This window comes from Poecile atricapillus, chromosome 6 (assembly GCF_030490865.1).
Source record: "Poecile atricapillus isolate bPoeAtr1 chromosome 6, bPoeAtr1.hap1, whole genome shotgun sequence".
In the NCBI taxonomy this organism is placed as follows: Eukaryota; Metazoa; Chordata; class Aves; order Passeriformes; family Paridae; genus Poecile; species Poecile atricapillus.
Genome location: NC_081254.1, coordinates 18,143,006 through 18,162,204, shown reverse-complemented (window position 1 = coordinate 18,162,204; position 19,199 = coordinate 18,143,006). Strand labels below are relative to the sequence as shown.

Here is a 19,199-nt window from a genome sequence, read left to right as displayed (position 1 = left end):
CCAGGCTGGTGCTGGACATTTCTCAAGGAAGAAGAGTAGGGTAAAACCAGCTTTTCATCCCACTATACATGGAACTTGTAGAGTTTGGATAAATGGGATAAACACAGCAGCTTCAAATGATATGCAATTGCTCAAAAGCAGTTAAACATCACTAATCAATCCTATTTAACAAAGGAAAATACGACAATAGGCATGAAAATGAAAAAGAGGCAGCTGTCAACCCTATGGTTAAATGGAAGGTTCTGGTTTGACTCAGGCAAAAGCTCAGCCTGCCTCCTGCTACCAGTTATTCCCTTTCCAAATCTTTACCTTGACTTTCCAAAGTGGAGCTTCAAGATGAATTTAGCATTTGATTCAGTCCCCAGATAAACATTTTGATTGCAAAATTCAGTATTTTACAGCCATTGCCAAAAGGTTTCAAGGCTCATTTTCATATGGCACCTTATTAACAAATGATCTAATCTCTCTTTCACTGGTAACACCACTGATCCAAAAAACCAAGGTATTTGTACTCTGGCTTGTGAATTCCAGCCCAACAATGACTTAAGAGGCCTAAAAGATTTCAAAAGTAGTCAGCAGTATTCAGCGACATACTGCTTAATGACTGCTAACTTTCTAAATACTAAAATCCTGCTGCCATTCTTTTCCTGACCTTGCAAATTTTCACTGCTGAACAGAAAAATTTTTCCTTGTCTTTAACAGCTACCTTGTTATAACTGTGAGATCTCCTATCAATCTTCAGACCCCTTTCTTTATTCAAAACAGAAAACAGTAGCAATCAACTCCCAAATCATAAGCTGATCACATTAGAGCACCACAACCCCCTCTGTGTCATTAAACTCTCTATAAAACCAGTGATTTCTGATACATTTGAATGTGGAAATACATACACATCCATGTAGAATAACAACACAAGAAATAGATTTTGCAGGAAAACAGGCAAAGAGAAGACGTCCAGCTCCATTAGTACTTTTGATTTCAAAGGAAGCACAGCAAAGATTAAGCAAAGGCAGCAACACATGGAGAGTAGCAACAACTTTGATCAAACAGATGGACAGCGTTTGGGTGAAAAAATAGGCCTTTCTGTTGATGTGCTAAGAATCTCAGTCAAATACTGCAATGGAATGTTCTCTCCCAGTAGTGCTCAAGGGGAAAGATGACATCCAGGGCAGAAATCACTTTCCTCAACACATGCACATATAACACTGGCTAGTGAAAACTGCCACAGAGGTGGGCAGACAATTCCCACCTCCCTTGTGATCAACGGCTGCAGACAGATAATGTGTTTATTATTACCATAAAGGCATTTATTCCCTTCCCCTTTGCTCAGGACAGTATTTGGTATTAAAATAATAGTTCTAGATTAAAGTATTAGTTCATTGTATTTTGTCTTTTAGCTATACCACAATTACCACATACCAAGACAGATTGTAACTCTCAGGTTTCTTGACAGACTAATAACACATCAAGGTGCAAAATTAAAGCAGGATAGAGGAACTCGCAAAAACAGAGAGTAAAGGCTGAGTGAGCCACAGTTTATGATGCCTTTATTGGGTCCCAGTATTAAATGCTTACATAATTTTTTCCTGTTTTGCTAAAACTGACAAGCAGAAGGAACACTGCTGCACTGCAGAACATTATATAGATTCATACTTCACAGAAAAATATAAAGCAAATGCTCCCAGCATCCACAACATGCTGATTATTCCTTTTTTAAGCAATCATCTGTGCTGTATAGCTATAAATAACATTTCAGCAGAATCACGAGTGCACACACACATACATAAGCTGAGTTTAAGATCATTACTATGTAGTTTTAGAGGAATAAGTATAACTAATATGAACAGGAAAACTCATTTTTGCTTCATTTGGCTTTGTATAGACGAAGCATTTGCTGGGAAACCCACTGAAGACTTCAGAACTTGAGTAGGAAAAACACTTGCAGGCATCTAAAGGAAAAGCTTACTTAATCCCGTATCCAACAGCAGTTAATAGCATATGGAAGAGTAAAACAAACAGGTTGGGGAAAACATGCCATGACACCATACACCTCATGAAGAAACTTGAACAGACAAGCAGGGGTAGTAGAACTATACAAGTAGGAGGCCAGCAGAAGAAAACATCTGATCAATGCATTTAGGGAAATCAGAAGAAAAGATTGTGTCTGCAAGCTGATGAGCTGAATCCTGTCCTTTTCTAAATATGAAGAAAATAGACATGACCATACCTCAAGCCTTTACAACCCAAACAAAGTGCTTGCAATATGCTGCCAAGGCACTGTGGCTCCTGCAAGCCCACGACCTAGGACCCTAGACCTGGCCAACTGCTCCATTGCTGGCTCAGCTGACAGCCGTGGACATACTGTGCCCCTCCCCAGCTGCAGTCCATCATAGGACCTTATGAAGCAAAGAGCCATTCTGCAAGCCTCTGTGAGTTTTAAATAAAGAGGATTATAGCTTCATGCACAACAATCCTGAGCTCACAGCTGAACATCAAATATAGGCAAAGTCATGAAATGGTTCCTGCAAACATAGGAAAGGAGCCCTTGTATAACAGGATGTTCAGCTACCTCCATTACTTGAAATTTTACTTTCATTGAGAAGCCCCTTACAAATACATAAATTGCTTGAATTCTTCTGGTATAAAACATCTTCTGAAAGATTATAAAAAAAGCCTTAAAGCCAAGTTTAACTGATCTCACAATGTGAAAGTTGGAATAAATGGCTAAAACAGGCAAAGGATACTTTTCTTGTCATACACAGTTACTTTGTCAAACATTTCAGAAACTCAAACATTAGAGAACACACCTAGTATACAAAAATGAAAGCTTCATGTGTGCAGATTGTTGTACAAACACGTTTTCTGAAATACAGATATTTTGTTAGAACTAATAATATGGTGAAGCCATGAGGTTGCATATGAACTTTCACAAAACTCTGGCCTCATCAAATTCAAAATACAAATTCAAATTTTTAAGTTATGATTCAAAAAAACTGGTTCCCTAAGTCTTAACAGATACTACGATGAGAAACTAACTACATACTGATTTTAAAAACTTAGAACACTCTTCCCAAGATTTTAAAATATTAAAATCTGTAAGTAATCTGCTGGGAAAGAAAAACCCAAACTGCTGTTCAATTTATAAGATGCAGAAACAATGACACAATTTCCTTCTATCAAAACCAGGCTTATGGAGATGATGCTATTGTTTTCATTCAGAAATGTTATTTTATCTTCACCAGAAAAGTACCGTGAAACTACCAAATGCAAAAGGGATTATTTTGTGTCCTGCTGTGTCCTGGAGAGATCCAGAAAGCATGAAAGAGACTCTTGTTAAGCACAAGCAGGCTCTGTCCTAATGGGTCACAGAAGCAGAAGCTGTGCAAAAGCAGTATAATACAAGCTAAACAGACCAGTTGGGTGTTGGGGTGCAAAAAAGAAGAATGATGTCAACAGCTTTGATTTTTTTTCTCTGCCTACCAATAAAATGGCCCAACTGAGTAGTACCAGAAGCTCCCTATGAAAAAATAAAAAAACCCACCAAAAAATCCCAAACCTATTTAAACAAAAAACCCAAACCCCCTTACTTTCCTCAAAAACCAAAACATCTCCCAGCCAGGAAAAAACCCAAGCCCCAGGAAGCACTCAAGAGGAAGTATATACCCTGAAAGGGGCCTTTCCACATTATTTGTGGGTTGCTCATTGGCAGAAAAATATCATGAAGAGGTAGGTCGCAAGAGTTTTCTCTTAGCAAACAAAGAAACCTATTAAGATAAAATTAAAACAAATTCTGAATGTGCCCAAGAAAGTTATAATACATTTAACCAACTAGTACATGTGGAAAGGAAAACACCCCTAATTAAACTTGTTGCTATTGTTATTTTAAAGCAGACTGACAAGGAGCAAATTTAAGGATATGTACATATGCTTTCATATACAAAAAGGAGGCCTGTCCTGACAGGACTGTGAAGTACCAGCCAACAACAGATGTTAGAGCCACTAATTTCAACACTGAAAGAGTACCTAGAGAAAACTGTAGTCTAGCTCAAAATCAGACAATAGGATTTCAGCCTGCACAGTAAAAAAAATATAAAAGTATGCTTAGAGATTCAGTTTAATTCCGTTCAGCAGCAATTTAACTTTTTCAATGCTTCTGAGGGTCTGAGCACTACAGAAAAGCAAGCAGCTACTTCTGCTACTCTCCCAAATCCGATCCTGCACTGGCTGAAATCACTTGCGAAACTCAACACAACCCACATAGCCTTTAAATAGGGACTCCCAGGAGTGCTCCAATGTTAAGCACAAAGGATTAAGCAGCTTCTGGCTTAGTCCAGCACAGAACACATGAAATTTAGAAAGCACAGCTTCCTAAACTTTTATCTTATATTCTGTGTACTTGGTTCATCTGTTTTCTTCCCCCACAGAGAAAAAATGCCCAGCCTACAATGATGTGTGTCACTCCTTAAGCAAAGTGCCTCGGGGAACAGCACTGGAGCACAGAGAAGCTTTGGGGAAAGGTCTCAGGCAAGAGACAACAGCAGCTTTAGGGGTTCTTCCACTCCATCACACACAGTAGGGAACAGGAAAGTAACTGGGTCTCAGGATGATAACATTTATGTAAGCATTTGGTTTCTGGCTTCTAATTATGGGTGCAATTCTTTAAGAGTGTGACTGTGCGGTGTAGCACCCCTGGGGGCAGGGGTACAGTCCCATCCTGTGCTCTTGGGGAGATACCAAGGGTGTTCAAAGATGAAAGCTCCAGAGATTGTGTGGTATGGCTGTTCTTAGCACAAAATTTCCAGTAAGACATTTGGGACCGCACAGTGACTGACAGGCTGGGAAGGTGAGACATAGCTGCTAACAGGAATCTTGCACACAAGCCTATTTTCATTTTGTCTTCCTTAGATTTTCTTTTTAATTTTCCTTTTTTTAAAAAAGTAACATTTCTATTACTATTTAAAGAAAATACAGCTTTTTTGATGTTAAAATCCCTTCAGTCTTTTGGAAACTCACCACAGCAGATGGGCTAGGCACATTCATCTCAAAAACTGTGGAGGACTCCATATCCTGCCATGGCAATCCAAAATGGTCCCTAAGGCTTGGTTCTTTCTGCAGACTCCTGTACAGGTTACACAGCCACCACTCCCTACACTGAGATCCCCTAGAACTGGCCACAGGACAGAATCTTCACCTTCCAGTTGCAAAGCAGTCACATGTTGCCCACACCTTCTCTTGCCAAATCCTGTTAGTGCAAGACCAGCTGATACTGCTCCAGGCTCAAGTCTACAAGCATTGTAACGCTGTACAATAGAACTTGTTTTTCCCAGAATTCCCAAGATAATATGCTGGCAACACAAGAAGCTGCTGAAGAGATGCAATTGTTGCATTAGCAACTTGGTGCAGAAAAAATTTCAGATCCAGAACACCAGCAAGGCAATAAAAGGACAAAGCCAAACACTGTCCTGTTTAAAACTCCCCTCTCCTCAGTATAACCAGGCTTCAAGGAACAAGCACCTGACATCTGGGAAAGCAACATCTGTAACAGCTACCCTTATCCAGAAGGGTTGCCACACCACAATAGTATTTTCAGTCATGTCATTACACCATGATAAATGCTTTTTGGAAGAATCATTTACAAAGTTTTCCTTCAACACTAGACAAAAGCATTCAGACACACTGTTACTATAATTATTATCCATTGCTTAACCAGCATTACAAGTCTTATACAACACTTCCTTATATACACACCTGTAAGGGAAACAGGAAAAAATAAGAATATTTTATCTAGATTAAGAATATGCATCCTTCCTCTGTGATTAAGAAAATAAATTATGCACACGTGTGTGTGCACATGTGCAAATAAGTGGATGATCTGGAAAAATCTTACATTTCTCATCAATCAGAACTGAACTCACTCCATTTGAAGTTAAACTGCTCTAAGCTTGAGCCAAAAAGTACAGTATTAGAGGCATGTTCTTTGCTAGACTAAAATGAAGTTTCTACAGATTTTTAGCATTCTTATTTTTTCCCAGTACACCTAAGTTCTCCAACTCCAACATACTCTGGTGACCTAGGTACTCAACAATTTAGGACAGCAATATCTTCTTGTGAAATCAAGTACATGAGATGCTTCAGACAAAATGTGTATAAATATGTATGGCATTACGCATCACTTAAAAAGACTATTAATATGATTGTAATCTGATAATCTGGTCTCACATCTTATATCTGTGTCAACTTCTGGAAGAAGCATCAAGGGAATAATATCAGTTGGATCATGGTGGAGTTAAAAAACTGTCATACTGAAAAAAGCATCTTCCAAATGTATTTGTTTCAGCTCTCTTAATTTTGTTTCTTGATTATGTTTGTATCTACTCAGAGGGGCAATATGAGCATAAATTTCTCTAAAATATTGTTTTGATTATATCCATCTATTCCTCCTTCCCATGGTAAATCAGTCTCCCTGCACTCCCTTCTAAGGGCTGTCGAGTCTAGCATAATATTGACTTCCACATTTCTAAGTGCATTATTAAATCCTTCCCCAAAAGTTTATGGTCCCAGTCTTCAACCAGCCATTAGTTACATTATAAACTAAGTGCTTCTGTTTTCTCTCCCTCAGAGAAGATGGAAACATACCAAAAACATCTACAAAACTATCTGGTTATCCTCCAAATCACTCCTTTCCTGCCAAGCACGGAGAGGCTCAGCAGCAAAGCAGCAGGTGTGCCAAAACCATTGTTCATCCTGACAGCCACCACAGTCTGCTTCCTTCACTCCTCAGGCTGTTTGTCATGTTCCTCTGGCCTTAAACACAGAACTCTTTAACCTGGAATCATCCTGCTTGGGTTTTTAAGACACCTAAAACTCTTGAGGCCTCTGTCATAACCTGTAGACATAACTACATTATTAATTAACAACTTCAGAAAACACAAACTACTATATGTCCACTACAGCACTTCACTGTGAAAAAACCCCAAGAGGCTTCTGAACTGTCAGTTATAATAATGGTAATAAAAAAGCCTACAGCTTCTCTAACTCCCACGAAATACTGTGTTCTAGGAAGAGGATGTATCATCTCAGACAACCTTTGAGAGGAACGTTATTAAATAACCAAATGAGGCCAAAATCTTGGCCACCAGAGTAGTGTGAAGAGGGCACTTCTCCCTCCACATGAGTGCTCTGGGGCAGGCAATTCACAGTTAGGCTCACAGAAACAAATTCAGCTCACAAAATTAGCACTTTTGGAGGGATGGCAAGAGGAGAGGAAGGGGCTTGCTTTATTTCCTACTAGGTTAGTAACCTGAATTAGCTTATCAAGAAATTATAGTTAGGGCAAGGACATTGGGACTTCATCTTCCAGGTATGGATGAGATGAATCCTGCCTCTGAAGACCATAATCAATGTTTTTGTAATTCTTGTCTGCTTTAGGCTGACTGAGAAGTTATTCCTTCAAAAAAATCTGAAATGCATTAGAACAGGTAGAATGTTTATTATATTGAATATCAAGCACTGGAACTGATACATAGATTATTCCCCCTCCTTCACCCTCTCTGATGACAAAGTCTAGAACAGGATTTATCATTTTGTGGAATTAGAACTTCTGCTTAGTGTTATCAAACATATCAAAATAGTGAATGTTTTGGTTGGGTTTTTTTTTTTCAGATCTAGAAAGTTAAACAAATACATACTTTTTACTAAGCTGAACTGCAAAAAGTATGAAACAGTAGTGACAGACTTCAATCACAAAATTATTACTAATTTTGGAAACAAGACACTTGATAGAAGGCAGGGGATCAGGCAAACAGATAAAGCGAGTTGACTTTTATAAATCAGCACATTAAAATACAAGAAAAGCTCTACAGATGTTTAGTACCTCATTTCATTATCAACTTTCTTACACAATTCAACAAGTAGAGGGAAGGAAAAACACACTAACTTAGCAAGAAAGCAGTCTGGAGCACTTCTGACTAGGTAATTCTTAGACTGCAAAGTAAGTAAGATGGAAAATGAATTGCCAACATCTCTTCCAGCTGTAACAACTGACATGGTAAGAACTGACTGGTTTCATCTTCAGATTTATCATGGATACTATTAGACAGAAAAAGTTATGCTATGGTGGACCAGAGGCACCTTATGTCTTAGAAAGTACCTTTCACAGAGGTAGAACATCATAAATAAAGAGTACACATGAAACACCAATAGCTAGCAGGACTGGAATCCTGAGAAGCAAACTATTTAACAAATTCAAGCAATACTCTTTCTTTGTATCTTAGAAACAAAAGCCAGCCACATTGAAAAGCAGAATTTTCTCTTTCACTACCATATGTAGGAGAGAAATCTTATGACAACCTTAATTCAATCAAAACAGTCATGTCACAGTGGTGGCAATGCTGACTTAAAAATCAGAAAAACCTACCTTCAGAAGCTGCTTTCTATTTATTGTGTGGATTCCACACTGGTATCACAACAGAAGCTGGAGATCAGAGCAAGTTGGGAAAACTGAGGACTCACTGTGAGAGTAACTGGTCTGAGTAATACTTGCACAGAAAAAATATTTAAGGGAGGAGGAAAGAGCTAGAATAGCATGGGAGGGGATAACCTGCTGTTTCAAACAATAGGAAGCTGTTAAAACAAAAAAACAAGGGCCTCCCTAAGCACAGGAAAGTCTCATTCAAAAAGCATTGCCCCTACTGCCACCTACCAAGCAGGCAGCTCTGACAACAGAGATAAGGCCAGAGGCCCAGCCCTGCTTACCGACAACTCCCCTTGGACACAGTGCCAGGCAAGGGGGAGGAAGGTTTTCCAAACTCTTTTATAAAAGAGACCAGACTGGGGGCAGGGGAGGGGGAGATAGGGCTGCTAGAGATGACTTCATTTTACAGCAGCAGCCTGCCAGTGCAAGGCACGGCTCCCCTCAGTGTAACAAGTGAAGTGGAGAGGTTCCTGCAGACTGCAGTTAAATGTCAAGGATTGTTTTCTCATAGGAGAAATTGATAACCAGGAGCAACATGTCACCATTTAACAGAAAAAATGGAAACTACTCAAAAGATGGCTTCAGTTTTGGTCCCTCAGTTTACAGCCCTGCAGTTGCAATACAAACTTAAAAGCAGCTTTTCAAAGAACAATTATTGCAGGACACTTCCTGGAACTATCCCCCGTGGTTCAAAGCCAGTGATACAGATCACGGAAAAAAAGAAGTTTGTTAGAAAAACGGCTTCCTATCCCCAAAACCTCCCATAAGCTCAGCAGTAGCATTACTACATGATTATTCCCAGACACTCCTACAGTACAGTTCCAGGACACGGGTGCCATCTGCATTCAACATCAATTTCTTCTTCTAACATTTCTTGTTCTAGAGCACAGACAGGGAGAATTACTGTATATCCAAGACCAAAACAGCTGTAAAGAAAACTCTGGTTATGTTACAAAAAAAGCCTCAAACCAATGCACACCACTGTCTTGCCGCCCCAGCACAATATAATGCTAACAGACTCGGATTGAAACATAGTAATGCTTTGGACCATACAAGGAATGGAAGATACTATCCCCACAGGGACCATTTACCTAACAGAACCAAACAATGCAAAAAGGAAGCATTTGGAATACAATTAAAGTGGTTTGCCTCAAGAACAATTTAGTCTTGCAGGATAGAAGGGGCTGAGCCAAGTTTTAACCATATCTTTCCATAATGATAGACTTTTGGAGGGACAAAAATAGGAGAACAAGAAAGGAAAAAAACCAGCAAAGGCAAAATATTCTAAGCAGTTTTACCTCATGATGCTTCTACACAGCTATTTTTTTAAGATTTAGTGTGAGCAAATTTCAAATAAATTAATTTTCTAAAGTGCACTGACAGTGCCATAATTGTGAACAAAAAACAGTCCAATGTTCAGTAATTGTGCTGGGCTCAAAACCTCCTCCACAGCTGTGCGTGGTCAAAGCAGCGAGTTAACTGTAGTACTCCTTCCTCAAGCAGCTTGTTTCAAGGAAGCCAAATCACTTAAGAACACCATTTGCAACACCAACACAGACTTTTTCCAGGTAAAAGCGATATGCCAAATCTCATTTTTAGCATACAGAAAGAGCGACCAAGTCTTCTAGGCGTCTCACACTATTACTTGGATCTGCATATTTACTCTCAAATACTTGTAGAATTTCACCAAGAGGTAGCAAGTCCATATGCTCAAGTGGCATTATTTCCACAACACAATGACCCAAGGATGGTAAGCACTCTTACAGAGAAAATACCAGTCTCTACACTCCTTTAGTCCTCTTCCTTCCAAAGGACAAAGCATTTTGCCTTTCCTCCTCAGACACAAACACCATATACATCCCCCATGACTCCACTGACTTCCTTGCTGAGGTGATGCCAGCCAATGCTCACAAAAGGGCAGGAGCATCTAAATCAGTAACATCAAGAGTTTTGTGGTACTGAAGACTGCAAATTCCTGTTTGCTTCAGCCTCAGTTTCCATAATTTTGGAACTCTTTTTCAGCTTTTTGATGAAGTGCTTCAGGTGTCCACACATACTTGAGGAACTGCTAGAAATATGGATCGAATTGTGGACATTTTCAAACACCTGCTCTGACATAATTTTGCACAATCTCTCAGCATGTGGATAGTGGAGACTATTACCTGTCTAAACAATAACAAGTTCTTCAATACTTTAGTGCATGAACAAAGCATGAAAATTATTTCTAAATGCTCTCTTGAAAGCAAGATCAGTTCTGCTTCCATCACACCTAAAATTAAAACTTTTTAGAATCATACAGCAGCAAAGAACAAGTAAGTGTTTTACTACTAAAACAAATCCCTCTGTACTAAACAGAAAATAAGAGTTCACTCTGTGCTGGTGAGGGTCAGAGAGTTCAAACAGCATGCAGTGCTCCATGCCTTTAACAGAAGCAGGAGGACAGGTCTCCAGCTGAAGAACAACAGTACTACTGCACTCACAAAAGAGAGCTTTGCCAAACATATCAGCTAAGAATCTGACTCACTGCCACCAAACTAAGAAAGAATTCAGAGCAATTACCACATTTCTGCACAGAACAGGAAGAAAGGCGGGAGGAAAAAATAATTTCTAACATTTCATCTAAATTAGAGGAGCACAGCAACCCTCAAACTGTTCTGGTCAAGTACTGCAACCCTAGGGCAACTGGGACAGCAATGCTAGCAATTATACATCCATCCACACAGTAACCTCAGACAGAAATGAGGCAGGAAAACCAGACAAACTGAACCAACAGAGAGAAGCCCAAAATCTCTCTCTGTCTTCCTTGCTTTTTTGCTTTGGTCCAGCAATCTGAAGCAAATGTATTTGCAAATAACCCCATCTATTAAAAGCACTCATGCCAACAGAATGGCATGAGTGCAATTGGCTGGCAAGATAAAAAGAGATAGCCAAGAAAAATTACAAAAGCATAAGTTTAAAAAAAAACCTGAAGAAATATAGTATAGATGACAGAGTTGAAACAACCATTCTCTTAAGACTGAAAACAGTTCTTTTCCAAATGTCAGCAGAGTCATATGATTGTGGCTTCCTTCTGCATTTGCAGATCTTTTAGCTTCCTACCTAGCAAAGGCTATGCTAGCCCTTCCCTTCACCTTCATATAATTATCCACCACAGCACTCCCACTCACAGAGCTGTAAATGTCAGCACACTTAGTACAGTTTAAATATTGTAAGTTTGTCTACATGGTGAAGTCAGGAATAAATGCAATGTGGTAAAGATGGAGTTCTTTGACTTCCAACAAAGAAGCTGGTTGCAGAAGTTCCTGCCCACCTTTCACAGATCAGTTCTTACTATTCTCATCTGACGCTCTTGTTCTGCAGGTGGCAACCAGTGTAGGACCACATTACAAATTGCCTCATAAAAATAATGTGATAAATATTTAAATATTTATAAAATAAAAAATAATCAGAAAATAAAAGTATAAAGTGTGTTAGTTTTACAATTTGTTATTCAGAATACAGAGCAGTCCTGCAGTATGCACTTGTAATTGGCACAACATAGACCAGCAAATTAGAGGGGTACAGGAGCAGAGAGTTACAACAGCTTCTTTATGAGCTTTGCCACCGAAGTCAAGACACCATGTAGATGTACTAGTCAATCCCCTTATTTCTAGCACAGGTAACTTCCAGTATGCTTTATGATGCAGCTGTGCCAAGCTGACAGCTGCTACCAGGGTGGATCTGTTCACCATCATGTGCCCCTTCCGCTCCCCTTATGCTAACACTGGTACATTTGCAAAATGACGTATAACAGGGTGGCAAAAAACAGTTGGCAAAAAACAGCTCTACCAATGGAAATTTTATTTTTTCATTAGCTTTCTCACTCAAAAGCAGGAAAGTAGGCCGGGTGAACAATGCTTCTTGACAGTGGCCTGAAGTTAGATCCTCCTACCGAGATAACAAAGCTGCCCCTCCATCTGCAGTCAGATGGCTGTGCAGCAATTGGGAACACAGACTGAAGGTGCAGTTTCATTTAACCGAGGGAAACAGCAGACTGTGTCAGGCTGTGTGTTTTCCCTAATTCCCACTGCTTCCAAGCACTGCATCGAGCTGTGAGCCACTTGCAGGAGCCACTTCAACCAAGAGCTGAACAGGGAGAGAGCAGGAGCATCCTGTCAAGACCCAGCTACCCCCTCTGCTCTGTCCTTAAGCAGCTACAGTGAAACTGCACTCCAGGAAAGATCAGTTCAAAATAACTGATATAAATTAAACCCCCTGGTTAATGTTTTCAAGCCTCTCTAAGTAAATACATTCTTCTAGGACACTAGTTTTTAACTCGGAGAATGCATCCCCCAGACTTTTAAGAAGTCTGAAAACAGATGTTTGCCCTCTTCACTGAAAATCTGAGGTCAGAAAAGTTAATTCTGTGGATAGAAAGCAGTGACCATCAACAATTTCTTTTTTGGGGTCTGAGGAGGGTGAAGAAGGTAGGTTAAGAAAGAAAAGCTCATGTTCCCACATCAACAGTGCAATTTTCAAGAGGATGAAAAAAAGCCAATAAAAAAAATCAAACAACAGTCTAACAAACTTTATGGCAATGTGTTCCAACATATTGGGCAAACACATATGCTGTACTTAGCTGACCTTTTCCACGTGGCAAGACAACTGTTTAATTAAGGTCTGGAGTGGGGAGGCACAGCAAAATCTTGCTTTTACTTCATCAACATATACTTAGAATCAAATGGACGCCAATTAAAAAAAAATAATAATCCATTCTGTTTTCTCTTACAATCCAAGTTACTGTTTTCTCTTACAATCCAAGTTACTTTTTGAGGTGTCAGGCATACATAAAGAACAGAGCTATTCAAATAGCTTGTAAATTACAAGATGAGCAAAAATTTTTTTTTTTTTTTGCCTTTTTCATATAAAAGAATAATCAAACCAAGCATAGTGCTGTTTTGGTAGTTACAAAAGAGAATGAGAAATATTTTTCAAGACTATTCAGATACTGACTAACATGAGGACAGAGTTTTTATGCCCCCACTTTCCTTCAGCCTCCCAACTGCTCATTCTCATCCTTGTGCAACCTTTCAACATGGCAACACAACAACCTGGTCAGGGTAAACAGCAGCCAGGTGGAAAGACAGGCTAGGGTAGTTTGAAGTCAGATCTGCTCCTCAATATTCCCTACACAGCCTCCACAAGCTATGGAATGACTTGGGGTGCTAGTACCAGTTAAATTAGTTTAGACTACATCTGTTCAAATAAAATCTAAACTAGCTTTAAAAACAAGCTTGGGAGCAATGAAGTGGAAACAATTCCTTCATAGGTGAAGAGTACTGTTGTCATAATTCCATTCCAAACCTTATATTTCACAAACAGATCTGGATCATTTATAATTTTAAGAGTAAAAAGCTTGTATATACACTCAATATTTTCCACTTAATTGACAAAAGCTATTTTATTTCTTATGTATATGTGCTACAAGGCAAAGTGCTCCTCATTGAAGCCAGTCTTTCTTTTCAAACAAAAATAAATACTGGGAGAAAAACCAAGTGCCAATACCCTGAACACATTACTATGAACACATCCTGCTAGCAATTTGACTTTCTGCATCTAGGAACTCTTAACAGTGACTCAAACTAGTTTTACCTGTAGCATTGGGAAGTTTCAGAGACTACAAAAGCCAGGGTTTAAAAGTTACTAAAGACAAGCAAGACTTTAAATACCACTCTTTACCACAGAGGTAACACCACAAATACCACAAATAACTGCACTTCTTGTTTCTACTACCCTCCTAAAACCACCACAAAAACAAGAGAAGCAATTCCATTGCATACTTACTCCCAGTGACTGCCAAACACAGAGCACTGCATTTAATCCATCCTGCTTTTTGTAACTTCCACCTCAGTAAGTGGACCCAAGCCAAAAGAATGTTTTATAAATATCCTATCAAAAAGAGAAGGCAAAAGGTCTTCTTGACTGCAAGTAAGACACTAGGTTTTAGATGCCTGTTAATCAAGCAAAGCACTAAATTAAATTTCTTGGTCAAAGCATGAGCACATTCTTTGAGTGACTGTGATGCCATGCTGTGTCCAAAGCCAAAGACAAGTCTCCCGTCACCTCTGCAGCTGGGAAAAACACACCCACACACACAGAATTTTATGCCTTAAGAGGCATGGTACAAAATCATTTTCCTGTAGAAAACAGAATTTCCTGTGGTTTAAATATGATCTCAGGTTACTGAGGAACTAATTTATAGTTTGACTAAGTTAGGAATCAGGAAACAACTTTTCCTACATAAAGCACACATATGGCACAGAACCAGCATAACTAGAGTGATAAATCTGTATCCATTTTTCCTACACTTATCAAGAACTTACATGATTTTGGGACCCTAAATTACAGCACACAACCTGTAAACCTTGAATCTTAGCAATGCTGTGGTCCTTGACGAGATTTGCAAGAAGTCTTGAGAAAGAAAATTGTGCAAGTTTGTTTCACCTGCCTGCATCAAATAAAACCAATGCTTTTCAGCCTCTTATCTCACATAAAAAGGAGGTAACAGCTTGAAGGTGTAAGATTCACTTTGGAAACTAACTTGCATCATTGAAACCCAAATGAAAGTAATCTTGGCTGCATTACTTCTGCATCACTTAATTTAACAGAAAAAAAACAAGATCACAAAGCCATAGTAATAGAGAACGTAATGAAACTCATAAAATATTCTCTTACACAATTTCACATCCTGCATTAATTCTTTTCTGTTCTATTTTTGTCCTATGACTGAACCTTGGCAGACTGATGTGCAACCAGCATGTACATATAGCATGAAACTCCCCAAGAGCATTTAAATCCATGCCACAATACTGAAAAGTTGAAAACAAAAGTCAGTGCCACACGTGAATCCAGGAATCCTCCCAATCACTATGGGGGAATTAGTATTTTAAAACAAACTTTTATTTTCAATTCATAAAACTAAGTCCTCTATGAAAATGTGCCATTAGAAAGAAGTGGGGGAGCAACAGCAGTTCTTGAATCGGCTTTCTTTTCACCTTTAAATATTTTCAAATAATTTCATTAGAACAGTCATTATTTCTTAAAATTTCATGTACCTACGGAAGCAGTTGCAGATGCTTGCAATTCAGTGACTTTTTCAACAGTATACACAATCACATCTTGTGATGGCTATTGTTTATTTCACAGCCAGTGAAATCAAACTGGCTTAAGATGCTAAATATGAACAAGAAGGGTAAGAAATAGGTGATGACATCCAGAGAAAACAGTAAGCCACTTGATAAAAATCTATGGAAAGTCACATCTGTCACAGTAATAGGTGCTGTAATGAAAAAATACACTTAAAAATTAAAGAGATTTTCAGGTAGAAAAGTAATTGACCAGATTTCACCCTGTGGACTAATCCTGGTATGACCTGGATTACCTTACCTGTTCACCTTAGCCTGGTGTCCTAACGCTGGAACATCCCACTGGGCTACAAACCTGCTTCTAACACAACACCCATACTCTCTGCATAAATATGGAAGAAAAAAAAAAAAAAGGAAAAATAGTAGTAAACACTAGCATAATGTGACATTCACTCCGTTTCTTCTCCCTGAGGTGTGAGGCATACATAAAGAACAAGTATACATTAATACATCTAAAGACTCCACCAGCCTTAAAGCATGGTAGATTAACATACTTTATCCCATTAAAAAGCCCACTGTTAACATGTCATTTGGGATGATGCACTTTCCAGGACAAAGGCCATCAGGGCTGATCTATCTATGCAGGATGCCCACTACAAAGACCAATACAGAATACCAAGTAGTATGTGAACATCAGCAGCTAAATTTAGAGAGCAAAAACATCACCCACTGCATACTGATTAGACTGAAATGCTATCAATGCAATAGAAAAAAGAAACCTGCAGAATGATGGATTCAGAGGTGTGCACTCAAAACCAAAAATAGCACATATCTTAACATACACATACATTCATAAAAGTATTTTTGTTTATTTAAACAAAGACTTACTCCAGAACCCTGCTCTGCAGATGAGAAGAGACTAAATCCACTTTGGAATCTAATGCAAAAAATTAGATGTGGTAGAGATGGGCATTTCCAAACCAGGACTTCAAAGGGAAGTCTTAGCCTACATTTTTAGCATAAGAATGCCCAAGAGACTTTTGTCTAGTCTAAAGAACCAAGCCTGCTAAAGCCATGTTTTACTTGGTCACATCTTTCTGCTACCCAGAAAATTACAGAGGTCCTCGTGCCAACTTTAACTTCACAGGACAATTCCCTTGAGCAGGGAATTTTTTTCTTTATTTCTGCCAATTTTAACTTATCTGGTGAAAAGTGAACATATTAGCCAGAAAATAGAACTACAAATATAGAAGTCTATTCATCATGAAGATTAAATGAATGTTCAAAGAAAGATTTCAATGCCTCCACTCACCTTATGAAGAAAAGAAATCCCAACCAACCAATAAAACATACAAAACTAAAAGCCCCAACCGATGCCACAAGCAATCCATTGCCTTTCTTCTCCAGAACCAGCAAACATAATTCCTGTGCATACAAACATTTAGGTGGTGTAGATTCCACACATGCTTACACATTGCAACGTAACTGGCAAAAGGTCTAGTCTCCTTTCCATGCAGGTGCGATATAATCTTCCATTGGCAAGGAAAAGCAGCTCTAAGCCATCTGACATCCTTCCTCTAATCCAAACCTGAGCGTTTGGAATTGCCTGATTTACCCAAGTATTAAGAGTTAAATTTCACGCAGCACTTTCTATCAAGGACAGTAGGTACACAGCACAATTCATCGCCATGGAAAACAGAATCAACTAAGGCAGTATCTGATGCTCACTTACTATCTAAGCAACAGTTTAAACAAGCAAATACAAATGAAACATACAACATGATAGATGGCTGTATTACAGAAAAAAAAAAAAAATAAAGGTAACGATTAAGTTTGCAAATAATTGAACACCCTGCACACAGCACATTTTTCCCGTCTAGCCTGCTGAGGGAGAAAACCTTTCATGTGCTTATACGGCAGGCAGCCCCACACAAAACAAGCCGACACCTGCTGCAGCGGCCCCGCACTCAGACGCCTTCCCGCCGCCTCCCGGCTCCGCGCGCTCTCCGCCGCCCCGCGCACGTGCGCAGCCGCCGCCGCCCCGTCCCGCGGCGCGGGCAGCGCGAGCGGGAGCCGCGGCCCCGCCCCATGACGTCATCGCTCCGGCCGCGCACCTGATCCCCGGCAGGTCGCGCCTTAAAGGGGCCGCAGCGGCCGCAGCCCCCGCTGGGGAGGCCGGCAGCGGCCGCGCTCGGGTAACAGCCAGATTCCCCCGCAGGATGCGCTGTGCCGCCCCTCGACTGCCAGCGCCTCGCCGCCGCCTTTCGGCACCGCCGAGAGACCCTTCAGCCGCGCCCTGCCCTCGGACGCCTGCAGCCCTCCTCCCCGGAAAGAACTATCCCAGGGTGCCGATTATGTAAATAATTTGGGCAAGCAAACCACTCACCTGGTGGATTTTAGGGACGCACTTCAAATCCCTTCCCATTCTTTCTACAGCTCTTTTTAAGAGGATGCCGTGGCCACAGCAGTATGTGCCTCTCTGATTCTTCCCATCCAAGAATACAAACAGCTACAGTTTTAAGAACCAGAAGGCCACAGCTTCCCTATTTTACCCCAGAACCTCAATGTCAGTCTGCCCATTGGTAAAGGACAGCTTGACCATTCTCAGTGCCATGTTCAGAACAAGATACTGAACAAAACCTGCTGTATTTCTGCCAAAAGAAACCAGCCAATGGCACAAAACTGATAACCACCTAGTTTGTATCAACAAATAAGACACACTCAAAATGCAATTGGGTCAAATCAAACTTATCACTATCCTCCTCCTTAATCCAAATCAATTGTCCTCTTACCCTGCTCAGTGATCCTCTCTACTAAGGAAATGTGCTGGAGGACAAGAGACCTTTAAATCAGTATCTGCATCACTTCAACTCAAGACAGGCAAATAAGATGAAATGGGGAAGAGAGGATAATGAAATGGAAGATACAAACACTAAAAGTTCCTATTCAAAAAGCAAATTTGAACAGAAACATGACAGTTTCTATACTGTCATCCTTCTTATTTCTATCTACCCACATCTATCTATTTATAGCCTATTTATATCTAATCCATACAGAAAAATACTATTCTTACATAGCCAGACATGAAAATACATCACTCTCACCTAAACCTCAAGGAGGTTGCTGGGAATTCTCAAGGTGCAGGCACTTTTTAAATTTAATCTCACTACTGTTATCAGCCATCAGTCTAGACAGACTACCAGGATTAACCATCACGTCTTCCAGCTTTCAGGGCGACTTCATGCAAATGAATTCATCTCTGTCTGCTCCAATTCCTCATCTGTAAAATGGACAAATGACACTTACTATCCTAATTCTAATGCATGCTTGCAGGGATACTTCCTCCTTTTAGATAACAAAGATGAAGTAATAATAAAGCAGAGTGTCACTCATCCTCCAACTAGTACCAAAAAGCTTTTATGTAGCTTTCTACAGCTGTTTCCAAATAATTATTTGATTCTGCAGAAGTTCCCCTTTTTCTCTTTGTTTCTATGCATGGGTTCCACCATCAATTATACCAGCAGTCACCAAGAACAGTGCTGGCCATTGGAAGTGCAGCATTCATAAAAGAGAACAGACAAAATTCTGCCATGCATATGGAA

The 19,199-nt window shown here is 39.7% G+C and overlaps 1 protein-coding gene across 6 annotated transcripts in view; it reads right to left on the bottom strand.

The window, feature by feature from the left end:
- Window positions 1-19,199, bottom strand: part of USP54 (ubiquitin specific peptidase 54) — a 93,358-nt gene that overhangs the window by 52,702 nt on the left and 21,457 nt on the right. For 3 of the 6 annotated variants that reach the window (XM_058841471.1, XM_058841475.1, XM_058841476.1), the window contains exon 1: window positions 17,545-17,680. The exons of the other annotated variants lie outside the window; for them this stretch is intronic. The gene's annotated coding sequence lies outside the window, so the exon portion shown is untranslated. Of the gene's footprint in view, window positions 1-17,544; window positions 17,681-19,199 lie in introns of those variants that run through there. 6 annotated transcript variants of the gene reach the window in all.